At 52.6% G+C, this 14391-nt stretch overlaps 5 non-coding genes across 5 annotated transcripts; 3 read left to right on the top strand and 2 right to left on the bottom strand.

Annotated features, from left to right (window-relative positions):
- Nucleotides 1-2738: 2738 nt before the first annotated feature.
- Nucleotides 2739-2809, top strand: TRNAG-GCC (transfer RNA glycine (anticodon GCC)). Its single transcript has one exon. It is a non-coding gene; the product is annotated as a tRNA-Gly (tRNA).
- Nucleotides 2810-4985: 2176 nt separating this feature from the next.
- Nucleotides 4986-5056, top strand: TRNAG-GCC (transfer RNA glycine (anticodon GCC)). Its single transcript has one exon. It is a non-coding gene; the product is annotated as a tRNA-Gly (tRNA).
- Nucleotides 5057-5452: 396 nt separating this feature from the next.
- Nucleotides 5453-5526, bottom strand: TRNAH-GUG (transfer RNA histidin (anticodon GUG)). Its single transcript has one exon. It is a non-coding gene; the product is annotated as a tRNA-His (tRNA).
- A 6639-nt stretch (nucleotides 5527-12165) lies between these two features.
- Nucleotides 12166-12239, bottom strand: TRNAN-GUU (transfer RNA asparagine (anticodon GUU)). The gene has a single exon. It is a non-coding gene; the product is annotated as a tRNA-Asn (tRNA).
- Nucleotides 12240-13945: 1706 nt separating this feature from the next.
- On the top strand, nucleotides 13946-14016 carry TRNAG-GCC (transfer RNA glycine (anticodon GCC)). The gene has a single exon. It is a non-coding gene; the product is annotated as a tRNA-Gly (tRNA).
- Nucleotides 14017-14391: the final 375 nt, after the last annotated feature.

The following is a 14391-nucleotide window of genomic DNA, read 5'->3' as shown; positions in this document are numbered from 1 at the left end:
AGCCCAACCAGCGCTGTGCCCGACCAGGGCTGTAGGGCGCGTTGGGAGCGCGTTAGGGACGCGAAAGAGGGCGCAGGGCGCAGAACTCTGCCCGTTTCTCCCCAGGATTTTGGGGAGGACAGGGAATCTGGCCAGGTCAGTGACTAGGCTTTCCCAGAAGGAAAGTCCAGTGACAGTGGCATGTTGTGAAACACAAGATTGCTGGTGGTCTGGAGGGTGCTTTCTGTCAGCCACTTCTCCCGGGAGCAGCCAGAGAGCAGGCTGATGTCGTGCTCTGTCAAGCACAACACTGGCCCCAAACCACTGTCCTTAGGAAAAGCAGAAACATTCATAGTTTCAGTCTCCTGCATCTGATTCCTGCCATCAGCATGTGAACGTTTGGCAGTCCAAGGCTTGCCATGCAAACTTTGTTCATAGGTGTCCCATGCGAATGCATGGGCCTCATCACTACTGTCTACGGCAGGGCTCTCTGCTCAGCCTATGTAAGTGAAGCATTGGTGGTTCAGTGGTAGAATTCTCGCCTGCCACGCGGGAGGCCTGGGTTCGATTCCTGGCCAATGCAAAGCGCCCTTCTTTTGGCTTTGCTTTAGAAGTCAGAGATATAGACTTGGTGGGGAAAAAAATGTCAAAGAGTGACCCCGACGTGATTTGAACACGCAACCTTCTGATCTGGAGTCAGACGCGCTACCGTTGCGCCACGAGGTCCCTGTGCATGCAGTTCTCAGCCCCGGATCAAGAAATGCTTCTGTGCCTTTTATTGGCCCTCAGTACGCCTGTGGTTAAAGTAGAAGGCTTGGTGTCCAGTTTCCAGTCCTATTGGTGGAAATGACTAGAGGTGAAGAGATGAGAGAAGATAGAAATGTTGAGATAGAGCATGTCACGCAGGCAAAGCGAGAGCTCTAAGAGCAAAGCCAGACAGCTGTGTTTTAATTCAGGACTTGATGTAGGCAAAAGCATGCGTCCCTGGGTGGGCTTGAACGACCAACTTTTCGGTTAACAGCCGAACGCGCTAACCGATTGCGCCACAGAGACCAACCACCGCAGTGAGCGTGTTGGGACTCAATATATGTTTTTACCTTTGTGCTCCTGCCTGCAGCTCTAAGGTCCTGGCATAAGACAGGTAGGCTTAGACTCCATTGTGACATGTCTTACTTCTCTTAGAAGAAGGTTCTGAGTTGCCAGGCAGCTTATCTTCTGCCGGGCAGACTTTCCTTTGCAGGCTTTCAGGTTGTGAATCCAGCACTGCTTAGGTGTCCATGTCAGACATGAGCAGCTCATTGAGCCCCACTGTGTGTTTTTTGTGGAGATACAACTCTCAGACTAGAGGGAGCAGGCGGGAAGTGGGTGAGACTCACACAGGGTGGGTGGGGCAGTTAAAGGATGTTATCTAATAGTGTAATCGAGGAGTTGGGTTTTTTGTGCACTACACTTTAACCAGCGATTCTTTCTAAAAGGAAATCCCAGGGCATTACCCGCAATGAGTGGCATCCCCACACCCGAGGTTGCATTGTGGTAGCTGTTCCCTGAGCCCATAGCCCCTGTCCCCATGTCGCCCTTTCTCCTCGTGTAACTCACCCCAGGTTCGGTGGCTCTGATACTTGCTGCTTCTGCTGCGCGATCATCCCCATGATCTGGGCCTTTGTATGAAATGTCATGTAAGATGACATTATTCAGCACGGCGTTTGTCATTTGCTTGGTTGTCCTGTCACTGTTGGATGTTTTCTTGCGCAGACTACTGTCTAATGGTGGGAAGGCCACGAGACACGTGACTTTTCTCTTTCCTAGTTAGCATAGTTTCCTGCCACTGTCTTGGTGTGCTGCCAGCCTGTGAGACACGTGTCTTGCCCATCTCAGCTCCACTGTGGCATGTTAGAGATGTCTTTGAACAGAGTCCCGGTCCCAGAGCTGCTGCCTTCTCTGCACTCTGGCTTGTAAGACTGCAGGCAAAGGCCCTCCCTGGCCCCTCAGCCAGATAGATACATTTACCTGCAGGGCTCAGCTTTGGTGAAAGATATTGGCGAGAGAGAGGAAAGGGGACGGCCCGTGGTGCACCCCCTATTTTGCATAGAACCACAGCCTCCTGGGAGGGCAGAGACATGAGGGTTCTCAGGGAAAGCCCTCCCAGGAGTGTTGAAGGGCAGGACGTGAAACACAGCAATCCCGGAATGGCCTGGTCTAAGATGCCTGTGCAATAGGCCTGGCCCTAGGCTTCCGGGGCTCTTCCTCGGCAGAGGCCCCAGTGGTAGGAGCCCGACCAGGGCTGTGCCCGACCAGGGCTGTAGGGCGCGTTGGGAGCGCGTTAGGGACGCGAAAGAGGGCGCAGGGCGCAGAACTCTTCCCGTTTCTCCCCAGGATTTTGGGGAGGACAGGGAATCTGGCCAGGTCAGTGACTAGGCTTTCCCAGAAGGAAAGTCCAGTGACAGTGGCATGTTGTGAAACACAAGATTGCTGGTGGTCTGGAGGGTGCTTTCTGTCAGCCACTTCTCCCGGGAGCAGCCAGAGAGCAGGCTGATGTCGTGCTCTGTCAAGCACAACACTGGCCCCAAACCACTGTCCTTAGCAAAAGCAGAAACATTCATAGTTTCAGTCTCCTGCATCTGATTCCTGCCATCAGCATGTGAACGTTTGGCAGTCCAAGGCTTGCCATGCAAACTTTGTTCATAGGTGTCCTATGCGAATGCATGGGCCTCATCACTACTGTCTACGGCAGGGCTCTCTGCTCAGCCTATGTAAGTGAAGCATTGGTGGTTCAGTGGTAGAATTCTCGCCTGCCACGCGGGAGGCCCGGGTTCGATTCCCGGCCAATGCAAAGCGCCCTTCTTTTGGCTTTGCTTTAGAAGTCAGAGATATAGACTTGGTGGGGAAAAAAATGTCAAAGAGTGACCCCGACGTGATTTGAACACGCAATCTTCTGATCTGGAGTCAGACGCGCTACCGTTGCGCCACGAGGTCCCTGTGCATGCAGTTCTCAGCCCCGGATCAAGAAATGCTTCTGTGCCTTTTATTGGCTCTCAGTACGCCTATGGTTAAAGTAGAATGCTTGGTGTCCCCATTTCAGTCCTATTGGTGGAAATGACTAGAGGTGAAGAGATGAGAGAAGTTAGAAATGTTGAGATAGAGCATGTCACGCAGGCAAAGCGAGAGCTCTAAGAGCAATGCCAGACAGCTGTGTTTTAATTCAGGACTTGATGTAGGCAAAAGCATACGTCCCTGGGTGGGCTTGAACCACCAACCTTTCGGTTAACAGCCGAACGCGCTAACCGATTGTGCCACAGAGACCAACCACCGCAGTGAAGGTGTTGTTACTCAATATATGTTTTTACCTTTGTGCTCCTGCCTGCAGCTCTAAGGTCCTGGCATAAGACAGGTAGGCTTAGACTCCATTGTGACATGTCTTACTTCTCTTAGAAGAAGGTTCTGAGTTGCCAGGCAGCTTATCTTCTGCCGGGCACACTTTCCTTTGCAGGCTTTCAGGTTGTGAATCCAGCACTGCTTAGGTGTCCATGTCAGACATGAGCAGCTCATTGAGCCCCACTGTGTGTTTTTTGTGGAGATACAACTCTCAGACTAGAGGGAGCAGGCGGGAAGTGGGTGAGACTCACACAGGGTGGGTGGGGCAGTTAAAGGATGTTATCTAATAGTGTAATCGAGGAGTTGGTTTTTTTGTGCACTACACTTTAACCAGCGATTCTTTGTAAAAGGAAATCCCAGGGCAGTACCCGCAATGAGTGGCATCCCCACACCCGAGGTTGCATTGTGGTAGCTGTTCCCTGAGCCCATAGCCCCTGTCCCCATGTCGCCCTTTCTCCTCGTGTAACTCACCCCAGGTTCGGTGGCTCTGATACTTGCTGCTTCTGCTGCGCGATCATCCCCATGATCTGGGCCTTTGTACGAAATGTCATGTAAGATGACTTTATTCAGCACAGCGTTTGTCATTTGCTTGGTTGTCCTGTCACTGTTGGATGTTTTCTTGCGCAGACTACTGTCTAATGGTGGGAAGGCCACGAGACACGTGACTTTTCTCTTTCCTTGTTAGCATAGTTTCCTGCCACTGTCTTGGTGTGCTGCCAGCCTGTGAGACACGTGTCTTGCCCATCTCAGCTCCACTGTGGCATGTTAGAGATGTCTTTGAGCAGAGTCCCGGTCCCAGAGCTGCTGCCTTCTCTGCACTCTGGCTTGTAAGACTGCAGGCAAAGGCCCTCCCTGGCCCCTCAGCCAGATAGACACATTTACCTGCAGGGCTCAGCTTTGGTGAAAGATATTGGCGAGAGAGAGGAAAGGGGACGGCCCGTGGTGCACCCCCTATTTTGCATAGAACCACAGCCTCCTGGGAGGGCAGAGACATGAGGGTTCTCAGGGAAAGCCCTCCCAGGAGTGTTGAAGGGCAGGACGTGAAACACAGCAATCCCGGAATGGCCTGGTCTAAGATGCCTGTGCAATAGGCCTGGCCCTAGGCTTCCGGGGCTCTTCCTCGGCAGAGGCCCCAGTGGTAGGAGCCCGACCAGGGCTGTGCCCGACCAGGGCTGTAGGGCGCGTTGGGAGCGCGTTAGGGACGCGAAAGAGGGCGCAGGGCGCAGAACTCTTCCCGTTTCTCCCCAGGATTTTGGGGAGGACAGGGAATCTGGCCAGGTCAGTGACTAGGCTTTCCCAGAAGGAAAGTCCAGTGACAGTGGCATGTTGTGAAACACAAGATTGCTGGTGGTCTGGAGGGTGCTTTCTGTCAGCCACTTCTCCCGGGAGCAGCCAGAGAGCAGGCTGATGTCGTGCTCTGTCAAGCACAACACTGGCCCCAAACCACTGTCCTTAGCAAAAGCAGAAACATTCATAGTTTCAGTCTCCTGCATCTGATTCCTGCCATCAGCATGTGAACGTTTGGCAGTCCAAGGCTTGCCATGCAAACTTTGTTCATAGGTGTCCCATGCGAATGCATGGGCCTCATCACTACTGTCTACGGCAGGGCTCTCTGCTCAGCCTATGTAAGTGAAGCATTGGTGGTTCAGTGGTAGAATTCTCGCCTGCCACGCGGGAGGCCCGGGTTCGATTCCCGGCCAATGCAAAGCGCCCTTCTTTTGGCTTTGCTTTAGAAGTCAGAGATATAGACTTGGTGGGGAAAAAAATGTCAAAGAGTGACCCCGACGTGATTTGAACACGCAATCTTCTGATCTGGAGTCAGACGCGCTACCGTTGCGCCACGAGGTCCCTGTGCATGCAGTTCTCAGCCCCGGATCAAGAAATGCTTCTGTGCCTTTTATTGGCCCTCAGTACGCCTATGGTTAAAGTAGAATGCTTGGTGTCCCCATTTCAGTCCTATTGGTGGAAATGACTAGAGGTGAAGAGATGAGAGAAGATAGAAATGTTGAGATAGAGCATGTCACGCAGGCAAAGCGAGAGCTCTAAGAGCAATGCCAGACAGCTGTGTTTTAATTCAGGACTTGATGTAGGCAAAAGCATACGTCCCTGGGTGGGCTTGAACCACCAACCTTTCGGTTCACAGCCGAACGCGCTAACCGATTGCGCCACAGAGACCAACCACCTCAGTGAACGTGTTGGGACTCAATATATGTTTTTACCTTTGTGCTCCTGCCTGCAGCTCTAAGGTCCTGGCATAAGACAGGTAGGCTTAGACTCCATTGTGACATGTCTTACTTCTCTTAGAAGAAGGTTCTGAGTTGCCAGGCAGCTTATCTTCTGCCAGGCACACTTTCCTTTGCAGGCTTTCAGGTTGTGAATCCAGCACTGCTTAGGTGTCCATGTCAGACATGAGCAGCTCATTGAGCCCCACTGTGTGTTTTTTGTGGAGATACAACTCTCAGACTAGAGGGAGCAGGCGGGAAGTGGGTGAGACTCACACAGGGTGTGTGGGGCAGTTAAAGGATGTTATCTAATAGTGTAATCGAGAAGTTGGGTTTTTTGTGCACTACACTTTAACCAGCGATTCTTTCTAAAAGGAAATCCCAGGGCAGTACTCGCAATGAGTGGCATCCCAACACCCAAGGTTGCATTGTGGTAGCTGTTCCCTGAGCCCATAGCCCCTGTCCCCATGTCGCCCTTTCTCCTCGTGTAACTCACCCCAGGTTCGGTGGCTCTGATACTTGCTGCTTCTGCTGCGCGATCATCCCCATGATCTGGGCCTTTGTACGAAATGTCATGTAAGATGACTTTATTCAGCACGGCGTTTGTCATTTGCTTGCTTGTCCTGTCACTGTTGGATGTTTTCTTGCGCAGACTACTGTCTAATGGTGGGAAGGCCACGAGACACGTGACTTTTCTCTTTCCTTGTTAGCATAGTTTCCTGCCACTGTCTTGGTGTGCTGCCAGCCTGTGAGACACGTGTCTTGCCCATCTCAGCTCCACTGTGGCATGTTAGATATGTCTTTGAGCAGAGTCCCGGTCCCAGAGTTGCTGCCTTCTCTGCACTCTGGCTTGTAAGACTGCAGGCAAAGGCCCTCCCTGGCCCCTCAGCCAGATAGATACATTTACCTGCAGGGCTCAACTTTGGTGAAAGATATTGGCAACAGAGAGGAAAGGGGACGGCCCGTGGTGCACCCCCTATTTTGCATAGAACCACAGCCTCCTGGGAGGGCAGAGACATGAAGGTTCTCAGGGAAAGCCCTCCCAGGAGTGTTGAAGGGCAGGACGTGAAACACAGCAATCCCGGAATGGCCTGGTCTAAGATGCCTGTGCAATAGGCCTGGCCCTAGGCTTCCGGGGCTCTTCCTCGGCAGAGGCCCCAGTGGTATGAGCCCGACCAGCGCTGTGCCCGACCAGGGCTGTAGGGCGCGTTGGGAGCGCGTTAGGGACGCGAAAGAGGGCGCAGGGCGCAGAACTCTGCCCGTTTCTCCCCAGGATTTTGGGGAGGACAGGGAATCTGGCCAGGTCAGTGACTAGGCTTTCCCAGAAGGAAAGTCCAGTGACAGTGGCATGTTGTGAAACACAAGATTGCTGGTGGTCTGGAGGGTGCTTTCTGTCAGCCACTTCTCCCGGGAGCAGCCAGAGAGCAGGCTGATGTCGTGCTCTGTCAAGCACAACACTGGCCCCAAACCACTGTCCTTAGCAAAAGCAGAAACATTCATAGTTTCAGTCTCCTGCATCTGATTCCTGCCATCAGCATGTGAACGTTTGGCAGTCCAAGGCTTGCCATGCAAACTTTGTTCATAGGTGTCCCATGCGAATGCATGGGCCTCATCACTACTGTCTACGGCAGGGCTCTCTGCTCAGCCTATGTAAGTGAAGCATTGGTGGTTCAGTGGTAGAATTCTCGCCTGCCACGCGGGAGGCCCGGGTTCAATTCCCGGCCAATGCAAAGCGCCCTTCTTTTGGCTTTGCTTTAGAAGTCAGAGATATAGACTTGGTGGGGAAAAAAATGTCAAAGAGTGACCCCGACGTGATTTGAACACGCAACCTTCTGATCTGGAGTCAGACGCGCTACCGTTGCGCCACGAGGTCCCTGTGCATGCAGTTCTCAGCCCCGGATCAAGAAATGCTTCTGTGCCTTTTATTGGCCCTCAGTATGCCTGTGGTTAAAGTAGAAGGCTTGGTGTCCCGTTTCCAGTCCTATTGGTGGAAATGACTAGAGGTGAAGAGGTGAGAGAAGATAGAAATGTTGAGATAGAGCATGTCACGCAGGCAAAGCAAGAGCTCTAAGAGCAAAGCCAGACAGCTGTGTTTTAATTCAGGACTTGATGTAGGCAAAAGCATTTGTCCCTGGGTGGGCTTGAAACACCAACCTTTCGGTTAACAGCCGAATGCGCTAACCGATTGCGCCATAGAGACCAACCACCGCAGTGAGCGTGTTGGGACTCAATATATGTTTTTACCTTTGTGCTCCTGCCTGCAGCTCTAAGGTCCTGGCATAAGACAGGTAGGCTTAGACTCCATTGTGACATGTCTTACTTCTCTTAGAAGAAGGTTCTGAGTTGCCAGGCAGCTTATCTTCTGCCGGGCACACTTTCCTTTGCAGGCTTTCAGGTTGTGAATCCAGCACTGCTTAGGTGTCCATGTCAGACATGAGCAGCTCATTGAGCCCCACTGTGTGTTTTTTGTGGAGATACAACTCTCAGACTAGAGGGAGCAGGCGGGAAGTGGGTGAGACTCACACAGGGTGGGTGGGGCAGTTAAAGGATGTTATCTAATAGTGTAATCGAGGAGTTGGGTTTTTTGTGCACTACACTTTAACCAGCGATTCTTTCTAAAAGGAAATCCCAGGGCAGTACCCGCAATGAGTGGCATCCCCACACCCGAGGTTGCATTGTGGTAGCTGTTCCCTGAGCCCATAGCCCCTGTCCCCATGTCACCCTTTCTCCTCGTGTAACTCACCCCAGGTTGGATGGCTCTGATACTTGCTGCTTCTGCTGCGCGATCATCCCCATGATCTGGGCCTTTGTACGAAATGTCATGTAAGATGACTTTATTCAGCACGGCGTTTGTCATTTGCTTGGTTGTCCTGTCACTGTTGGATGTTTTCTTGCGCAGACTACTGTCTAATGGTGGGAAGGCCACGAGACACGTGACTTTTCTCTTTCCTTGTTAGCATAGTTTCCTGCCACTGTCTTGGTGTGCTGCCAGCCTGTGAGACACGTGTCTTGCCCATCTCAGCTCCACTGTGGCATGTTAGATATGTCTTTGAGCAGAGTCCCGGTCCCAGAGCTGCTGCCTTCTCTGCACTCTGGCTTGTAAGACTGCAGGCAAAGGCCCTCCCTGGCCCCTCAGCCAGATAAATACATTTACCTGCAGGGCTCAGCTTTGGTGAAAGATATTGGCGAGAGAGAGGAAAGGGGACGGCCCGTGGTGCACCCCCTATTTTGCATAGAACCACAGCCTCCTGGGAGGGCAGAGACATGAGGGTTCTCAGGGAAAGCCCTCCCAGGAGTGTTGAAGGGCAGGACGTGAAACACAGCAATCCCGGAATGGCCTGGTCTAAGATGCCTGTGCAATAGGCCTGGCCCTAGGCTTCCGGGGCTCTTCCTCGGCAGAGGCCCCAGTGGTATGAGCCCAACCAGCGCTGTGCCCGACCAGGGCTGTAGGGCGCGTTGGGAGCGCGTTAGGGACGCGAAAGAGGGCGCAGGGCGCAGAACTCTGCCCGTTTCTCCCCAGGATTTTGGGGAGGACAGGGAATCTGGCCAGGTCAGTGACTAGGCTTTCCCAGAAGGAAAGTCCAGTGGCAGTGGCATGTTGTGAAACACAAGATTGCTGGTGGTCTGGAGGGTGCTTTCTGTCAGCCACTTCTCCCGGGAGCAGCCAGAGAGCAGGCTGATGTCGTGCTCTGTCAAGCACAACACTGGCCCCAAACCACTGTCCTTAGCAAAAGCAGAAACATTCATAGTTTCAGTCTCCTGCATCTGATTCCTGCCATCAGCATGTGAACGTTTGGCAGTCCAAGGCTTGCCATGCAAACTTTGTTCATAGGTGTCCCATGCGAATGCATGGGCCTCATCACTACTGTCTACGGCAGGGCTCTCTGCTCAGCCTATGTAAGTGAAGCATTGGTGGTTCAGTGGTAGAATTCTCGCCTGCCGAGCGGGAGCCCTGGGTTTGATTCCCGGCCAATGCAAAGCGCCCTTCTTTTGGCTTTGCTTTAGAAGTCAGAGATATAGACTTGGTGGGGAAAAAAATGTCAAAGAGTGACCCCGACGTGATTTGAACACGCAAACTTCTGATCTGGAGTCAGACGCGCTACCGTTGCGCCACGAGGTCCCTGTGCATGCAGTTCTCAGCCCCGGATCAAGAAATGCTTCTGTGCCTTTTATTGGCCCTCAGTACGCCTATGGTTAAAGTAGAAGGATTGGTGTCCCCATTCCAGTCCTATTGGTGGAAATGACTAGAGGTGAAGAGATGAGAGAAGATAGAAATGTTGAGATAGAGCATGTCACGCAGGCAAAGCGAGAGCTCTAAGAGCAAAGCCAGACAGCTGTGTTTTAATTCAGGACTTGATGTAGGCAAAAGCATACGTCCCTGGGTGGGCTTGAACCACCAACCTTTCGGTTAACAGCCGAACACGCTAACCGATTGCACCACAGAGACCAACCACCGCAGTGAGCGTGTTGGGACTCAATATATGTTTTTACCTTTGTGCTCCTGCCTGCAGCTCTAAGGTCCTGGCATAAGACAGGTAGGCTTAGACTCCATTGTGACATGTCTTACTTCTCTTAGAAGAAGGTTCTGAGTTGCCAGGCAGCTTATCTTCTGCCGGGCACACTTTCCTTTGCAGGCTTTCAGGTTGTGAATCCAGCACTGCTTAGGTGTCCATGTCAGACATGAGCAGCTCATTGAGCCCCACTGTGTGTTTTTTGTGGAGATACAACTCTCAGACTAGAGGGAGCAGGCGGGAAGTGGGTGAGACTCACACAGGGTGGGTGGGGCAGTTAAAGGATGTTATCTAATAATGTAATCGAGGAGTTGGTTTTTTTGTGCACTACACTTTAACCAGCGATTCTTTCTAAAAGGAAATCCCAGGGCAGTACCCGCAATGAGTGGCATCCCCACACCCGAGGTTGCATTGTGGTAGCTGTTCCCTGAGCCCATAGCCCCTGTCCCCATGTCGCCCTTTCTCCTCGTGTAACTCACCCCAGGTTCGGTGGCTCTGATACTTGCTGCTTCTGCTGCGCGATCATCCCCATGATCTGGGCCTTTTACGAAATGTCATGTAAGATGACTTTATTCAGCACGGCGTTTGTCATTTGCTTGGTTGTCCTGTCACTGTTGGATGTTTTCTTGCGCAGACTACTGTCTAATGGTGGGAAGGCCACGAGACACGTGACTTTTCTCTTTCCTTGTTAGCATAGTTTCCTGCCACTGTCTTGGTGTGCTGCCAGCCTGTGAGACACGTGTCTTGCCCATCTCAGCTCCACTGTGGCATGTTAGATATGTCTTTGAGCAGAGTCCCGGTCCCAGAGCTGCTGCCTTCTCTGCACTCTGGCTTGTAAGACTGCAGGCAAAGGCCCTCCCTGGCCCCTCAGCCAGATAGATACATTTACCTGCAGGGCTCAGCTTTGGTGAAAGATATTGGCGAGAGAGAGGAAAGGGGACGGCCCGTGGTGCACCCCCTATTTTGCATAGAACCACAGCCTCCTGGGAGGGCAGAGACATGAGGGTTCTCAGGGAAAGCCCTCCCAGGAGTGTTGAAGGGCAGGACGTGAAACACAGCAATCCCGGAATGGCCTGGTCTAAGATGCCTGTGCAATAGGCCTGGCCCTAGGCTTCCGGGGCTCTTCCTCGGCAGAGGCCCCAGTGGTATGAGCCCGACCAGGGCTGTGCCCGACCAGGGCTGTAGGGCGCGTTGGGAGCGAGTTAGGGACGCGAAAGAGGGCGCAGGGCGCAGAACTCTGCCCGTTTCTCCCCAGGATTTTGGGGAGGACAGGGAATCTGGCCAGGTCAGTGACTAGGCTTTCCCAGAGTGAAACACAAGATTGCTGGTGGTCTGGAGGGTGCTTTCTGTCAGCCACTTCTCCCGGGAGCAGCCAGAGAGCAGGCTGATGTCGTGCTCTGTCAAGCACAACACTGGCCCCAAACCACTGTCCTTAGCAAAAGGAGAAACATTCATAGTTTCAGTCTCCTGCATCTGATTCCTGCCATCAGCATGTGAACGTTTGGCAGTCCAAGGCTTGCCATGCAAACTTTGTTCATAGGTGTCCCATGCGAATGCATGCGCCTCATCACTACTGTCTATGGCAGGGCTCTCTGCTCAGCCTATGTAAGTGAAGCATTGGTGGTTCAGTGGTAGAATTCTCGCCTGCCACGCGGGAGCCCCGGGTTCGATTCCCGGCCAATGCAAAGCGCCCTTCTTTTGGCTTTGCTTTAGAAGTCAGAGATATAGACTTGGTGGGGAAAAAAACGTCAAAGAGTGACCCCGACGTGATTTGAACACGCAACCTTCTGATCTGGAGTCAGACGCGCTACCGTTGCGCCACGAGGTCCCTGTGCATGCAGTTCTCAGCCCCGGATCAAGAAATGCTTCTGTGCCTTTTATTGGCCCTCAGTACGCCTGTGGTTAAAGTAGAAGGCTTGGTGGCCCGTTTCCAGTCCTATTGGTGGAAATGACTAGAGGTGAAGAGATGAGAGAAGATAGAAATGTTGAGATAGAGCATGTCACGCAGGCAAAGCGAGAGCTCTAAGAGCAAAGCCAGACAGCTGTGTTTTAATTCAGGACTTGATGTAGGCAAAAGCATACGTCCCTGGGTGGGCTTGAACCACCAACCTTTCGGTTAACAGCCGAATGCGCTAACCGATTGCGCCACAGAGACCAACCACCGCAGTGTGCGTGTTGGGACTCAATATATGTTTTTACCTTTGTGCTCCTGCCTGCAGCTCTAAGGTCCTGGCATAAGACAGGTAGGCTTAGACTCCATTGTGACATGTCTTACTTCTCTTAGAAGAAGGTTCTGAGTTGCCAGGCAGCTTATCTTCTGCCGGGCACACTTTCCTTTGCAGGCTTTCAGGTTGTGAATCCAGCACTGCTTAGGTGTCCATGTCAGACATGAGCAGCTCATTGAGCCCCACTGTGTGTTTTTTGTGGAGATACAACTCTCAGACTAGAGGGAGCAGGCGGGAAGTGGGTGAGACTCACACAGGGTGGGTGGGGCAGTTAAAGGATGTTATCTAATAGTGTAATCGAGGAGTTGGGTTTTTTGTGCACTACACTTTAACCAGCGATTCTTTCTAAAAGGAAATCCCAGGGCAGTACCCGCAATGAGTGGCATCCCCACACCCGAGGTTGCATTGTGGTAGCTGTTCCCTGAGCCCATAGCCCCTGTCCCCATGTCGCCCTTTCTCCTCGTGTAACTCACCCCAGGTTCGGTGGCTCTGATACTTGCTGCTTCTGCTGCGCGATCATCCCCATGATCTGGGCCTTTGTACGAAATGTCATGTAAGATGACTTTATTCAGCACGGCGTTTGTCATTTGCTTGGTTGTCCTGTCACTGTTGGATGTTTTCTTGCGCAGACTACTGTCTAATGGTGGGAAGGCCACGAGACACGTGACTTTTCTCTTTCCTTGTTAGCATAGTTTCCTGCCACTGTCTTGGTGTGCTGCCAGCCTGTGAGACACGTGTCTTGCCCATCTCAGCTCCACTGTGGCATGTTAGAGATGTCTTTGAGCAGAGTCCCGGTCCCAGAGCTGCTGCCTTCTCTGCACTCTGGCTTGTAAGACTGCAGGCAAAGGCCCTCCCTGGCCCCTCAGCCAGATAGATACATTTACCTGCAGGGCTCAGCTTTGGTGAAAGATATTGGCGAGAGAGAGGAAAGGGGACGGCCTGTGGTGCACCCCCTATTTTGCATAGAACCACAGCCTCCTGGGAGGGCAGAGACATGAGGGTTCTCAGGGAAAGCCCTCCCAGGAGTGTTGAAGGGCAGGACGTGAAACACAGCAATCCCGGAATGGCCAGGTCTAAAATGCCTGTGCAATAGGCCTGGCCCTAGGCTTCCGGGGCTCTTCCTCGGCAGAGGCCCCAGTGGTATGAGCCCGACCAGCGCTGTGCCCGACCAGGGCTGTAGGGCGCGTTGGGAGCGCGTTAGGGACGCGAAAGAGGGCGCAGGGCGCAGAACTCTGCCCGTTTCTCCCCAGGATTTTGGGGAGGACAGGGAATCTGGCCAGGTCAGTGACTAGGCTTTCCCAGAAGGAAAGTCCAGTGACAGTGGCATGTTGTGAAACACAAGATTGCTGGTGGTCTGGAGGGTGCTTTCTGTCAGCCACTTCTCCCGGGAGCAGCCAGAGAGCAGGCTGATGTCGTGCTCTGTCAAGCACAACACTGGCCCCAAACCACTGTCCTTAGCAAAAGCAGAAACATTCATAGTTTCAGTCTCCTGCATCTGATTCCTGCCATCAGCATGTGAACGTTTGGCAGTCCAAGGCTTGCCATGCAAACTTTGTTCATAGGTGTCCCATGCGAATGCATGGGCCTCATCACTACTGTCTACGGCAGGGCTCTCTGCTCAGCCTATGTAAGTGAAGCATTGGTGGTTCAGTGGTAGAATTCTCGCCTGCCACGCGGGAGGCCCGGGTTCGATTCCCGGCCAATGCAAAGCGCCCTTCTTTTGGCTTTACTTTAGAAGTCAGAGATATAGACTTGGTGGGGAAAAAAATGTCAAAGAGTGACCCCGACATGATTTGAACACGCAACCTTCTGATCTGGAGTCAGACGCGCTACCGTTGCGCCACGAGCTCCCTGTGCATGCAGCTCTCAGCCCCAGATCAAGAAATGCTTCTGTGCCTTTTATTGGCACTCAGTACGCCTGTGGTTAAAGTAGAAGGCTTGGTGTCCCGTTTCCAGTCCTATTGGTGGAAATGACTAGAGGTGAAGAGATGAGAGAAGATAGAAATGTTGATGAGCATGTCACGCAGGCAAAGCGAGAGCTCTAAGAGCAAAGCCAGACAGCTGTGTTTTAATTCAGGACTT

Source organism: Pleurodeles waltl, chromosome 4_1 (assembly GCF_031143425.1).
Source record: "Pleurodeles waltl isolate 20211129_DDA chromosome 4_1, aPleWal1.hap1.20221129, whole genome shotgun sequence".
NCBI lineage: Eukaryota > Metazoa > Chordata > Amphibia > Caudata > Salamandridae > Pleurodeles > Pleurodeles waltl.
This window is presented reverse-complemented; position numbering and strand designations above follow the sequence as displayed.